Source organism: Podarcis bocagei (genome assembly GCF_964188305.1).
Source record: "Podarcis bocagei genome assembly, chromosome: 12".
NCBI lineage: Eukaryota > Metazoa > Chordata > Lepidosauria > Squamata > Lacertidae > Podarcis > Podarcis bocagei.
Genome location: NC_138137.1, coordinates 10,974,846 through 10,987,336, shown reverse-complemented (window position 1 = coordinate 10,987,336; position 12,491 = coordinate 10,974,846).

Sequence of the window (12,491 nt, the reverse complement as noted above, 5' to 3'; positions counted from 1 at the left end):
CCACTGAAATCTGTAGACTAAAGTTACTTAAGACCACTTATACCAATGGTTCTTCCTGTGTATGGCTTAGCAAACCTTGACTACACCTTGTTGTTTAATTGCAGTGAAAACACTGAGTAACAGTTTTGGATGCAATGCTAAACCAAATCACGGTTTAACCCTGCGAGGCAGCAGTGGGACATGGGCTGGAGAGCTGTAGCTGCTCCTCTTTGTTCCAAGAACCCTTGGTTCAGAACTGGGTCTAAATGTTAACACTAAGCAGATGATGGCAAATTAAATCTGAACACACTATGGGTTAGAAGGGGAAAACAAGATACTGTATTGGTTCCTCTGAAGCCTGGGGCAGATTTTATTCCATGTATACAGCAACTCACTGTGAAGTGCATGTTCATATTTAGTAGTAGAAGCTGAAAGACCCTTCCCAGGTTAAAAACAAAAACCCACCTGACATCACAGCGATTCTTGGATTTGTGGCGTACATTCAAACATTTAGAAACTAGGCAAATAACAGGTGTAGGGATTGAATATTGTCCATGCCCTATATGAAAAGGCAAACTACTTTTCAGAATGCTAAAGCTTTATGCTGCCATAACATGGGTAGTAGGCTTTTGAAAATAAAATTATCCGCTAGAGGGCAGTCTCTCACCATCAAATAGAGAAAATGTCCATGTTATTGACACATAATTGTTAACTATTGAATACAGAGCAAGGTAACAACTATTAAATAAACTTGCTCTAGGGCAGTTTTCATATAAAAAAATAAAATGGGGATTACACAATAAAAATCAGTCCTCAGGAGGGGGTCGCAAAGATGGGGTGTTCTTGGTAGGTATGCCTATCTCTGAACCTCCCTCCCTTTTACCAAGGTGAGGAGGGGGTGCAGAGAGAAAGGGAGACCTAAAGGGCTCTGGAAGCCAATCCTGGTTCCTTGGCAGGTTAGTTTGGGAAAAAACCACCAAGTTGTTTAGACCTTCAAAGGTTAAGCACTGTTAGATGCTCAAAACAAATCAAGAGGCAGTGTAGCTGCATTTAAATTTTTTGCAGTATGTTTCCTATGACCAGTTCCAGACAGCAATTCAGCTGCAGTATTCTGAACAGGGCTAAAGAGAGTGGAAAAACTTTGCAAAAGTCCACTTTAGGGAAATAAAATTAAAGGATAATGTTAACATAATAAAGAGAATGTAAACGGTACCTTGTTTGCTTTAAATGACCAATAGATTCCTGGAAGGTTTCCCAAACTACTTATGGAAGAAGAGGAGAGCGGACAACTAATGGCTTTGTCCTTTAGGAACAAGGCAGGTCTCGGTTGTAGCATAGCTGGACAGTTCCTAGCAAGTACAGTTGTACTTTGGTTTTTAAACGCCTTGGGAGCTGAACAATTTGGCTCCTGAACGATCGAAAACCGGAAGTGATTGTTCCGGTTTCCAAACGTTCTTTGGAACCCGAACGTCTGACGCAACTTCTGCGGCTTCCGATTGGCTGCAGGAGTTTCCTTGGTTCCCGAACATTTTGGAAATCGACTTCCAAGGTACCACTATATTGCTTAGGAGTACCCAGAGGCCAAAAAGATGAGTTCGTAGGCATTGTTATGGCATTCAGCCTTGTAGATGGGAATTTGCCATTGCACCAGTGCTAATAATTTTTATTTCTTTTGACTGATGTGGATGGCTGGAGGAGTCTGAATAACTTAAAATTGGTATGCTAATCTATAGGTGGATTGGTTTGGGGTGATACAGTTTCCCTTGGGAGTGTTGTTACCATTTTGTAATACAAGAGAAATTCCACGTGAGTGCTGTCACAAGGTGAAAAACCCGTACTGAATATTTTCTTTGCAAACTCTTCTTTCATAGCAAATTGCTCAAAGATGCTTTTGCCATATCCCTAGCAGCTTGATGTTGACTCGCACCGGATATGTGCAGTTCTGGTGCATGTATAAAGAGGAGAAACAACTACAGGTCAAAGGAAGAGGAAAACCGTTTAGTTCACCCACTTGCACTTGGTAGGATTTAAGATCTATCTAAGAGAGGGATAGCTGACATGGTGGCATGACCAATGCCTTGGCGGCTGGGGGTGCATTCTAGTCCAACTATATGCCAGCCGTTACATTTTCTTGTGATATCTTATTTCTATAATACCCTAGGAAAACATGAGGCCAGGACCTAAAGTGCTAGCAGCACTCACAAAAAAATTAAGTAGCTGGCAATCAAGTATTCTATACAGTGGTACCTCAGGTTAAGTACATAATTTGTTCCGGAGGTCCGTTCTTAACCTGAAACAGTTCTTAACCTGAAGCACCACTTTAGCTAATGGGGTCTCCTGCTGCTGCCATGCCGCCGAACGATTTCTGTTCTCATCCTGAAGCAAAGTTCTTAACCCAAGGTACTATTTCTGGTCTGTAACCTGAAGCGTGTGTAACCCAAGGTACCACTGTATTAGCAAGAAGAACACGGATATTTATCTCCAGTTAGTCAATTACCCCCAATACTTGCATAGTCCTATTTTTACTGCTTGCATATTTCAGGGCTCAAGTTTCAAACTGTTCAACTTTTTATCTTTCTATCCATATTTACTTGATTCTACTACACAAGTGACGTGTAGGTCAGAATATATTTGGCAAGAAAATCGCTAAATGGCTCAGAGCCATTTTCTGCAACCTACAAAATAAGCTTTGGGGAAACTGCAAGAAATGAGTGTGACATTATCTTGAAACATGACGATCTATAGCACAGATTCAGAGCCAAGATCAGTGTTTGAGGGCTCTGCTTCTTGAGAGAGTTCCACGCAAATGCAAATGTTAAGCCTTGCATTTGTTATGGGCGTTTGATCAATAGGGGCAAGGCCAAACAGATTCATCAACAATATGCAGTGAGCCACCAGGAAGTATAGAGATGGTCCTGATTTGTTCAGCTGGTGCTGTCCTGCCAGATCTGAGTAGAGGAAGTGGCAGAATGAAGGGTAGTGCTTTTTTTTTTTTGTATTTGTTTTTCCCCCCAATAGGCTTTTGCAGAACATTCTGCTGCAAATGTGTTGAAAGTGTCAGCAGTGACAGGGAATGTGCGAAAGGAGAGAGGCAGCTTTTACTAAGCAGTAAGTGAACCATCCACAAAAGGGTCAAAAGCGAAGGAGGAGGATGTTTGTGAGAGAGAAAGAAGACAGCAATTGGAACGTAAGAGTGGATGATTTCACACAAGAGAAAGGGTGTAGAAAGATGTACCAAAAAGGTGGGGTTTTTTAAAGGAGAAAAAAACCCATGTTAAAGAGCTGAGGTTGGGGAAATCTTGACAGGTTTTTTTTATAAAAAAAAAATTGTATCATCTGTTCAATACTCCCTTCTTGCCTTCACCTACCTTTCATAAATTGCTAACAGGAAATTAATGTATTCCTATTGCAATTTCAAACATTTACACTTTCTACGCTAATTTAGAAAAGGAAAGGGGTGTGTATGTGTGGGAAAGTTACTAATTTGCCTCCTGTGATGGACTGCAACTGGAGTGGCATGAAGCATGTGCATTTCCCTTCTCTCTCGAATGGAAGAAGGGGGAAATCAGAAAATTCAGCAACCGATGAAGAGGTTTGTTCTTAACCGCCTAAGTGAAAGCAGTTGGTAGGCAGGGAAACACAATATAAGCTGTGTATTTGCAGTACATTGAGTTTTTACTCACTTCTGTCATTAGGTGCTGGGGAAGGGACAGTTCTTGTACAGCTTGGCCCACAGATCTGTGTGATGTGGGGATTTTTCAAAACAGTGGTGGATGCTTCAGCAACTCTGGCTCCACGCAGTTCAATGACCCGAATGCCACAACTCCACAGGAGCTGTGTCCCCAGAAACATAACGAGGGGAATTGCCATGTAGAAGTCTGATACAGGGACAAAGGTCCCAAATTAGTAAGAAGTTTTTACTTTCTTGGCCTCCATGATCACTGCAGGTGGTGACAGCAGCCACGAAATTAAAAGACGCCGGCTTCTTTGGAGAAAAGCAATGACAAACCTAGACAGCATCTTAAAAAGCAGAGACATCATCATTGCCGAAGAATTGATGCTTTTGAATTATGGTGCTGGAGGAGAGAGACTCTTGAGAGTCCCATGGACTGCAAGAAGATCAAACCTATCCTTTCTTAAGGAAATCAGCCCTGAGTGCTCACTGGAAGGACAGATCCTGAAGCTGAGGCTCCAAGACTTTGGCCACCTCATGAGAAGAGAAGACTCCCTGGAAAAGACCCTGATGCCAGGAAAGATTGAGGGCACAAGGAGAAGGGGACGACAGAGGACGAGATAGTTGGATAGTGTTCTTGAAGCTACCAGTATGAGTTTGACTAAACTGCGGGAGGCAGTGGAAGACAGGAGTGCCTGGCGTGCTCTGGTCCATGGAGTCACAAAGAGTCGGACACAACTAAACAACAACAAATAATGCTAAGAGGTATTCTCACTAGGTAAATGCAGGTCACATTCGCACCATGCTTTTAAAACACTATGGTAGTACTTTAAACAGGCATCACTACCCCCAAATAATTCTGGGAGCTAGATTTTTTCCAAGAGTGTTGAGAGTTGTTAGTTGGGTCCCCCTCTCCCTGAGCCACAATTCTCAGAGTTCCCTGTGTACTCTGGACACTAGCTCTTTGAGGGGAATGGGGACCTCCTTGACAATCTATACTTCCCAGGATTTATGTTTTTTTTTTGGGGGGGGGAACATGAGGGCCACAGTTTTCCAACCTCTGCTGTACACAATGGGCAGCAGGCATGTTTAGCTCTAGTTAATGCATGAAGGGGTTAAGACCATAGAGTAAGCAGTACTGGCAGACATAACTAGGTCACAACCCCTTAGTTGGGGGAGGGTTCCCAAAGCCTTTCCTTATTCTCTTCCAGCAGAAGGGATGTCAGAGCTTAGACTGCATGGTTTTCTCAAGCCATCTTTGTGTTTCTGTACAAATAATTTAGAAACTCTTACCTTTAAAAAACTAAGTTAAAATGCCTGTCTTTTCTTGCTGCTGTGTAGAACAGCATATGAATGTGACCTTTGAAGAGAGTTTGTTAGTAAACCATTTTAAGCATTAAAGGGGGGGGGGAGCAGGCAGTATGCCTCACTGAACATGGCTAGCCTCTCCTTAGAAGTAAAAATCCCTAGGATGGCTCTGCAAATCTACGCCTTAAAGTGGCACAAGGTAAAGGGACCCCTGACCATTAGGTTCAGTTGTGGCTGACTGGGGTTGCGGCACTCATCTTCCGGGTCATGTGGCCAGCCTGACTAAGCCGCTTCAGGTGAACCAGAGCAGCGCACCGCCGGAGCAGTACCTATTTATCTATTTGCACTTTGATGTGCTTTTGAACTGCTAGGTGGGCAGGAGCAGGGACCAAGCAACAGGACCTCACCCCGTCACGGGGATTCGAACCGCCGACCTTCTGATCAGACTCTGCTGCAATAACTGGCCACGCCTCTGGTAATTCATTTACACGGACTGTCGGATCCTGTGTTTATACGGACTGCTCATTTGTGCATTTGTGTTCACTCTCACATCCCGCACTTGTTAAGCGATTTCAGCTTGGATATTTGATTTGCTAATATAGATCTTTTTTAAAAAACAAAAACGAAAGGTCAATTTTTGGGAGCTTATCCTGCCTCTGCCATTTACCTTTCTTCTCATCGCCAAAGGGAATAGGATTGCTTCTTCTCTGTGCCAGACAAACGCTAGATGTCAGCAGAGGGAAATGAACCAGCTGCTTCTCCAAAATCTTTTTCTGTTGTGTTATGCTGCTCTTAAATTCCCTCTATCCCAAATGCATCATTGGTATGAGTGGAAATTATGAACGGCACTGACGAGGGTCAAAATGAAAGGATGCAAGCTTAAGAAAACCAAAGTACAGTGGTACCTTGGTTTTAGAACAGCTTAGTTTATGAACAACTTGGAAATAGAATGCTGCAAACCCAGAAGTAGGTGTTCCGGTTTGTGAACTTTGCCTTGGAAGCTGAACATATTCCGCTTCCTGTTTAGTGTGTCCTGTTTGTAAATTGAGTCCCCCGCTGCTAATCAGAGGCTTCCTGTTGAGTCTGTTGGCTGTTGAGTCCCGAGCACCCACACAACACAGAGGTGATATTTGGAGCTTTTGTTTTTGCTATTTTTTGGCGTTTTTGTTTGTGTGGCTTTTTCATATTTTTTTACTGTGACTTGTTCTTTGTTTTATGGGACTGACTTGTGACTTTGGCTTGTGACTTCACTTTTGTGACTGTGGCTTGTGACTTCACTTTTGTGACTTGTTTTTGTGACTGTGTGGAACCCAGTTCAGCTACTGATTGATTGTGTGACTGCAGAAATGGACAATGACTATCATCAGTGCACGTAAGAAAATTTTTTTTTATCATCTACAATACTGCCTTATTTATTTTATAGTATAGTACATTGATTATTGCTTTCATTTTATGGATCAATGGTCTTGTTAGATAGTAAAATTCATGTTAAAATGCTGTTTTAGGGGTTGTTTTTAAAATTCTGGAACAGATTAATCCATTTTGCATTACTTTCTATGGGAAAGCACGCCTTGGTTTTAGAACGCTTTGGTTTTGGAACAGACTTCTGGAACGGATTAAGTTTGGGAACCGAGGTACCACTGTACAGAGAAGCTATAAAAGGAGATGGTTTGGAAGACATGGGGAAAACTTGGGTGTTACCTGTGAATCTATACAATACACTTGCATGATATGAGGCATTTGGCACTTATCTCCCCCAGCTGCATAAAATAGGGTGTGTGTTAGGGCGTCAATTTCACTGAAAGTAATGAGAAGTGTTACAAAAGCACAGAAGAAGAAGAAGAAGAGTTTGGATTTGATATCCCGCCTTTCACTCCCTTTAAGTAGTCTCAAAGCGGCTAACATTCTTCTTTCCCTTCCTCCCCCACAACACACACTCTGTGAGGTGAGTGGGGCTGAGAGACTTCAAAGAAGTGTGACTGGCCCAAGGTCACCCAGCAGCTGCATGTGGAGGAGCGGAGACGCGAACCCGGTTCCCCAGATTACATGACTACCGCTCTTAACCACTACACCATACAGGCGTTCTTGAAGAATGATCTGCAGGATTCCAAATGAAAATAATGCTTTCTTCCAAGGAGCTGGGAATGCTTCCCCCTTTCCCATTTGAACCTCACAACATCCCTGGGAAGTAGGCTAGGCTGAGAGAGAGATCACCAAGCAAACTTCATCACTTTAGTGCATAGCTGTCAAGCGTCCCTTATTTGGCGGGATAGTCCCTTATCCCAGCACCACGTCCTGCTGCTGTCCCTTACTGATGATGTCCCTTAAATTTCCCGGGTTTCAAAGGAAGCAGCTCCTCTCCCTCCCTCCCTGCCGGCCAGGGACGAGGGAGGCTCCAACTGTGTTGCTTGGCTGCGTTGCTCACCCAATAAGGAGTCTAAGAACGACTGGGGGGGGGTGGAGCTTGCATGCCTTGTGCCGATCAAATTGGCTGTGTTGCCTGGGTACTCGCCTTTGCTCAGCGCTTCCCAGCGGAGAGGTGATGGTGGTTTTCCTTGCTGCATCCCCTTTGCCGGGTTGCTGCGCTATGGGAACCACCACTTGAGGCTTCGTTTGGCTGCTGGTTGACTAAAATTTTGGCTGCTGATCCCTTATTTTCAAGGCTGCTGGTCCCTTATTTTCAAATCTGTAAATTGACAGCTATGCTTTAGTGGAGGTATGAATGCTGCTCTCTCTGGTTTAAGTCCAACACTCTACCTAAGTTGGTCCCCTGATGTTGAAAGCACTGGAGTCCTGCCAGGAAAAAGTGGGGCAGCCCTCCTTACATTTCAAATCCCCAATATAATACTGGATAATGAGAAGGTGTAATAGGCTGAATTGGGGAAAGGGTTGCAGCTCAATGATACAGCTCTATATAAGGCAGATTCCTGTCTTTCCGTGTATCACAAATGTGTCATTTTAGCTTGTTTGTTTGCCGAAGTTCCTCTGTAGTGGAAATTAATCGGCCAACACAGATATGGGGAACCTGCAAGTTTGTCTAATGATGCGCTATTTTTGGCCTGTAGTTGTTGTCCATATCAAGTTTTTGTGTGCGCGCAAAATCCTTGACATTTGCAGATGCATACCACATTAAAAACCATATTTTTAACCATATTTCCCTAGCATGGGCGTTAATGACAGGACAGTAAACATGGATTTTGAAAGCTCTTGTGGTCGCTAAGAGACTTCAGTATTGGAAGGATAAACATCCACTGCCTATCACACAATGGTCTGGTGACATTTGGACATAAGTCTTATAGATATCAGTTTTGTGTGCATACCTCATGGGAAATATGAGGGCTTATATGTTTAATTTAATATGAATGTACTGATGGTTCTTATATACCTACTTAATGTGGGCTGATGGTTGTGGTTATTCAAGACTGGGAGCCCTTAATGAAATTTGTGAAGCCCCTTCTCCTGATCTTCTCTGTTTTCTTCTAGTTTAGGTCTTTTTGTTGTCTTCTGATGCAATAACTAAATGGGCCAGCACAAAAAGGTAAGGGAGCCAGGCACTTTCTCTCCCTTCCCCACAGAATATGCTGTGTCCTCTCCTTCAAGACACCTTCCTTGCACTTACGTGATATTTTATTGGTTTGTCATGAAGTCAGCACTGCAGAGACTGAGACAATCCTGGTATGTCCAGGAACCAAAAACAAAAACAAACAAAATGTCTGCAATCCAATTGTTGTTCACTGCCGCCTTTAAACTGAAGCAATTGACGAAGTGAAGCTTCTTCCTGCTCTTCATTTTCATGCAAGGAAAAGCTTCACAGCCTTCATTTCTTTGGCAACCCTATTTTTGCTGCCATAAACATGCTTCAAGTTGCAAATGCAGCCTCTGTATCTCAGTAAGTAGTAAGAAACCTTTCTTGCGTATATTTTGAGCCCACTCACACCCCAGTTCCCTCAAACATGCTGTGGCAGGGGTGAAATCCAGTTCTAAATGTGTTTACTTTGTTCAAATGGGACTTTGAAATTAGTGTGCATGGGAGCACAGCCTTATAGCTACCATTATTGTTGCACACTCCTCTTGATAACAGCCGTTGGGTCAGTTCTGCCAGCCCTGCCCTTTCTCCATATTCCATTGGCAGTGCACGTATTTGGGGATGGGGCACATACTAATGTAGAACAGAATGTCCCTCTTTTCATCTGAGGAATGTTGGAGGGTATTGTGGGATGTGTACAACATTCAAGTACAACAGTCAAGTACATCATGCTAGGGCAGGCACTCCCAAATTCAGCCCTCCAGATGTTTTGGGACCACAATTCCCACCATCCCTGACCACTGGTCCTGTTAGCTAGGGAAGATGGGAGTTGTAGTCCCAAAACATCTGGAGGGCCGAGTTTGGGGGTGCCTGTGCTAGGGGATGCTTTGTACCAGCCAGGAGAAAACTTCCTGTTTCCTCCTGAGCTGGGACAAACTTCCTCTGCATGTGCCTAGAGGCGGGCAGGGACTAATCTGGCCTTGTCTGCCTGAGTAACAAGAGCAAGACAGATGAGCACACCATCTTTCGTTCCTCTCTTCTGCATTTTGTTTTTCTCTATGTGATAGCAGAAGTGACTGCCTGTCTGCAGGCATAACTCCCTTATGGGATAGTTCAGGTATAGGCAAACTCTGGCCCTCCAGATGTTTGGGACTACAATTCCCATCATCCCTAGCTAACAGGCCCAGTGGTCAGGAATTATGGGGATTGTAGTCCCAAACATCTGAAGGGCTGTAGTTTGCCTATGCCTGGGATAGTTCCACATGTATATATACTTTTGCAACCTGAGTCTGCCTTCAGGGATCTAACTGTGAACTGAATGAATGTGAGTAAACTACTTTTATATTGACTTTAATAAGATTGCCGTGTTTATTCTTTTTAAGAGGGACAAGAAGGGATCTTACCAGGAATCCTATATTTAGAGGCCAAAACTAGCCTGCAACAAGCAAACCGCTGTTCATTTAAAGGGAATGTTTAAACTCTGCTAAGATATAGAACTTTTAAAGTTTTGTATAAGGAAAAAATAATTTTTCAATAACATGTTTAATATGTCTTAATGATCTGATTTCCTAGTCAAATTTTATTAAAAGTATTTTTAATATATTAAAAATATTTTAAGTATACAGGTATGTATCCCATCCTGGAAAATATTTAATAAAATGAAGAAGAAGCTGTCTGAACCCATAAACGTGTGTGAGAGAATATGAAGAAAAGTGTTACCAGCCCACAAGAGGTCACTCTTTTTCATCTGTAAAATGGATAATATGGAGAATATATAAAATAAGCTATAGCTAAAAAGAGCCTTCAAAAGCAACAAAAATGTATTTTCAATTTGCATATAATCAGGATTCTGCACTTCAGAAAAATCTTACATTTTATTTCATAAACATAGGCATCTGCTGCTAATTAAAGCTGCAGCATATAATTACACCCTTTCTTATTAGTAGATATGGAGTCTGACAGTTGCTTAGATACAAAATAAGCAACTACAGATTGTCTCCTGCACTTTAAAAAGCACAGGGAGTTTGAACAACAGGATTTTAAAGTTCTGTATTATCTTCAGTAAATGTGCCTTGGGGAGGGGAAGGATGTTAATCTCATTGGTGGTATGTAATTTTAGAAGTCATGGCATTAAGTTACCGCCTCCTCTGTCTACCCCACAAAATACCCTTGCAAGGAGAGATAAGTGATCATTGTCCTCCAGAGAAGCACTAAACAAGAGAAAGAGCGTTGCATGGTATTGTACAAGTAGTCAATGTTTTGCCAGCACCAAATGTCCTCACATTCTTATAGATCCTATAATACCACATTCCTCCTTGCTTTTGAAACCAAACACACACAACTTCACTTTTACCTAAACAAAGAGTGTCATGAAACAGTAGAGGTTAAAGCTGGGTGTGATCCAGCAAAATTGCCCGCACTTATGTTTTAGTTAAGTAATTTGAATTCAAACTTGAGGATAAATACCGAGCTCCTTCAGTTTCAATGCAAGTTTGGAGTGTTCCAACTTTTGCTGGATCGTACAGATTGGCTCAAATCGCACAAGGGCACATGAGGAAACAGCCTTTTGTGTGCCTAGCTGATGTGTTTCTGTTTACGTATTCCCATCAAGTTGAAGTCCCTTAACCTACACCTAAAACTTAACAAGGAAGATGTTGGGCAGACCTGACTGGGGAAGACGTTTCATAAAGCTTCCAAAGGCATGATCTGAAGGTCCATGGTGCATCAGTCCTGATGAAGCTAAGAAGGTCTGGTTATGGTCATTGCATGGATGAGAAACCATTTAGGAACTTCCCAGCATGCCAGCTTCAGCTGCATGATGCAAGAAACCATGTATGTTGCGTGACGCCTAATGACATAATGGTTTGCCCACAACTACGGCTGGTTTGGACCCATAATGTTTAGGCCAACCATGCAGCTGGAAAGGGCATTGCTTTCAGGAGGGGCAGGGCCAGCCCTATGATGAGGCAGAATGAGGCAGCTGCCTCAGGTGGCAGATGCTGAGATGCGGGGACTTGCCAGAGCTGTGAGTGTTCCCTGCCCTGTGCCCCCTGCACTAGCCCAATGCCCTCAAGTACAGTGGAAGACACTCTTTTCACCAGTACTGGAGTAGAATTCAACTACCAGTCCCATCAGCTTCCATATGTGTCATGGCGAAGGGCACCACCTTGCCCTTTGTCTCAGGCAGCAAGATGTCCTGAGCCTAGTGGAGCCGATTGTCCTGAGAGAAAAACTCTTAATTTTAGCAATCTAATAGCTTTTGGTTCCCCACTTCTTGTCTTGTCAAGATGACCTATAACTGCATCATCACGACAGTGCAGCTGCTTTTGGGCGATGGGCATTGCGTGTAATTAAGGAAGCATGTTGCCTTTGCCCAATGCAAGCCAGATCCATCTCACCCCACTAATAAACTTTTCCCTTTCCCTCATTCGGTTAATAAGCTTTTGCTTTCCTCGCTCACGGGAGTCTGAAATTCAGCTGCGACACCTCCGAGCACAGAGCCCTTGTTATTAAACTGCAGGGGATGCAATCAGAGAAGTTAATGCCTTGGTAATTCTCCTGATCCATGCTGTTATCTTCCAAAATCTTTTGAGAGGATGCTACCTGCCTGAGGAGCACTGTGTGTCGTGGTTATTCCACGTTGCAAAGCACCTTTGAGACTTGGAATGTTTAGGTATAACTCTATTATTATGTATTTCGAGATGAGTTAAAGAGGAGCCATTCGCGCTTTGTGAAAGAACCAGGAAAGGGAAACTTGGAAAAGATCAGTTTGGCGTTCTTCACCAGCTGCACACAGATGAGCTTGGCATGGCCAGTAGGGGATGCTGTCTGAGCATCTTCCTCTCTCTCTTGAAAAAAATGGAAAAAATGGTAGGAGAATAATGTCTTTCTCTCCTTCCGCTGGAGAAGCTAAGGAAAGCCTTCCTTCCTAGGCTGGATATGTCCGTTTAAGCAAAACAGAGGACAATGTTTTAGGAAGACGCCAAAGACAAAAGGCAAGGAGAG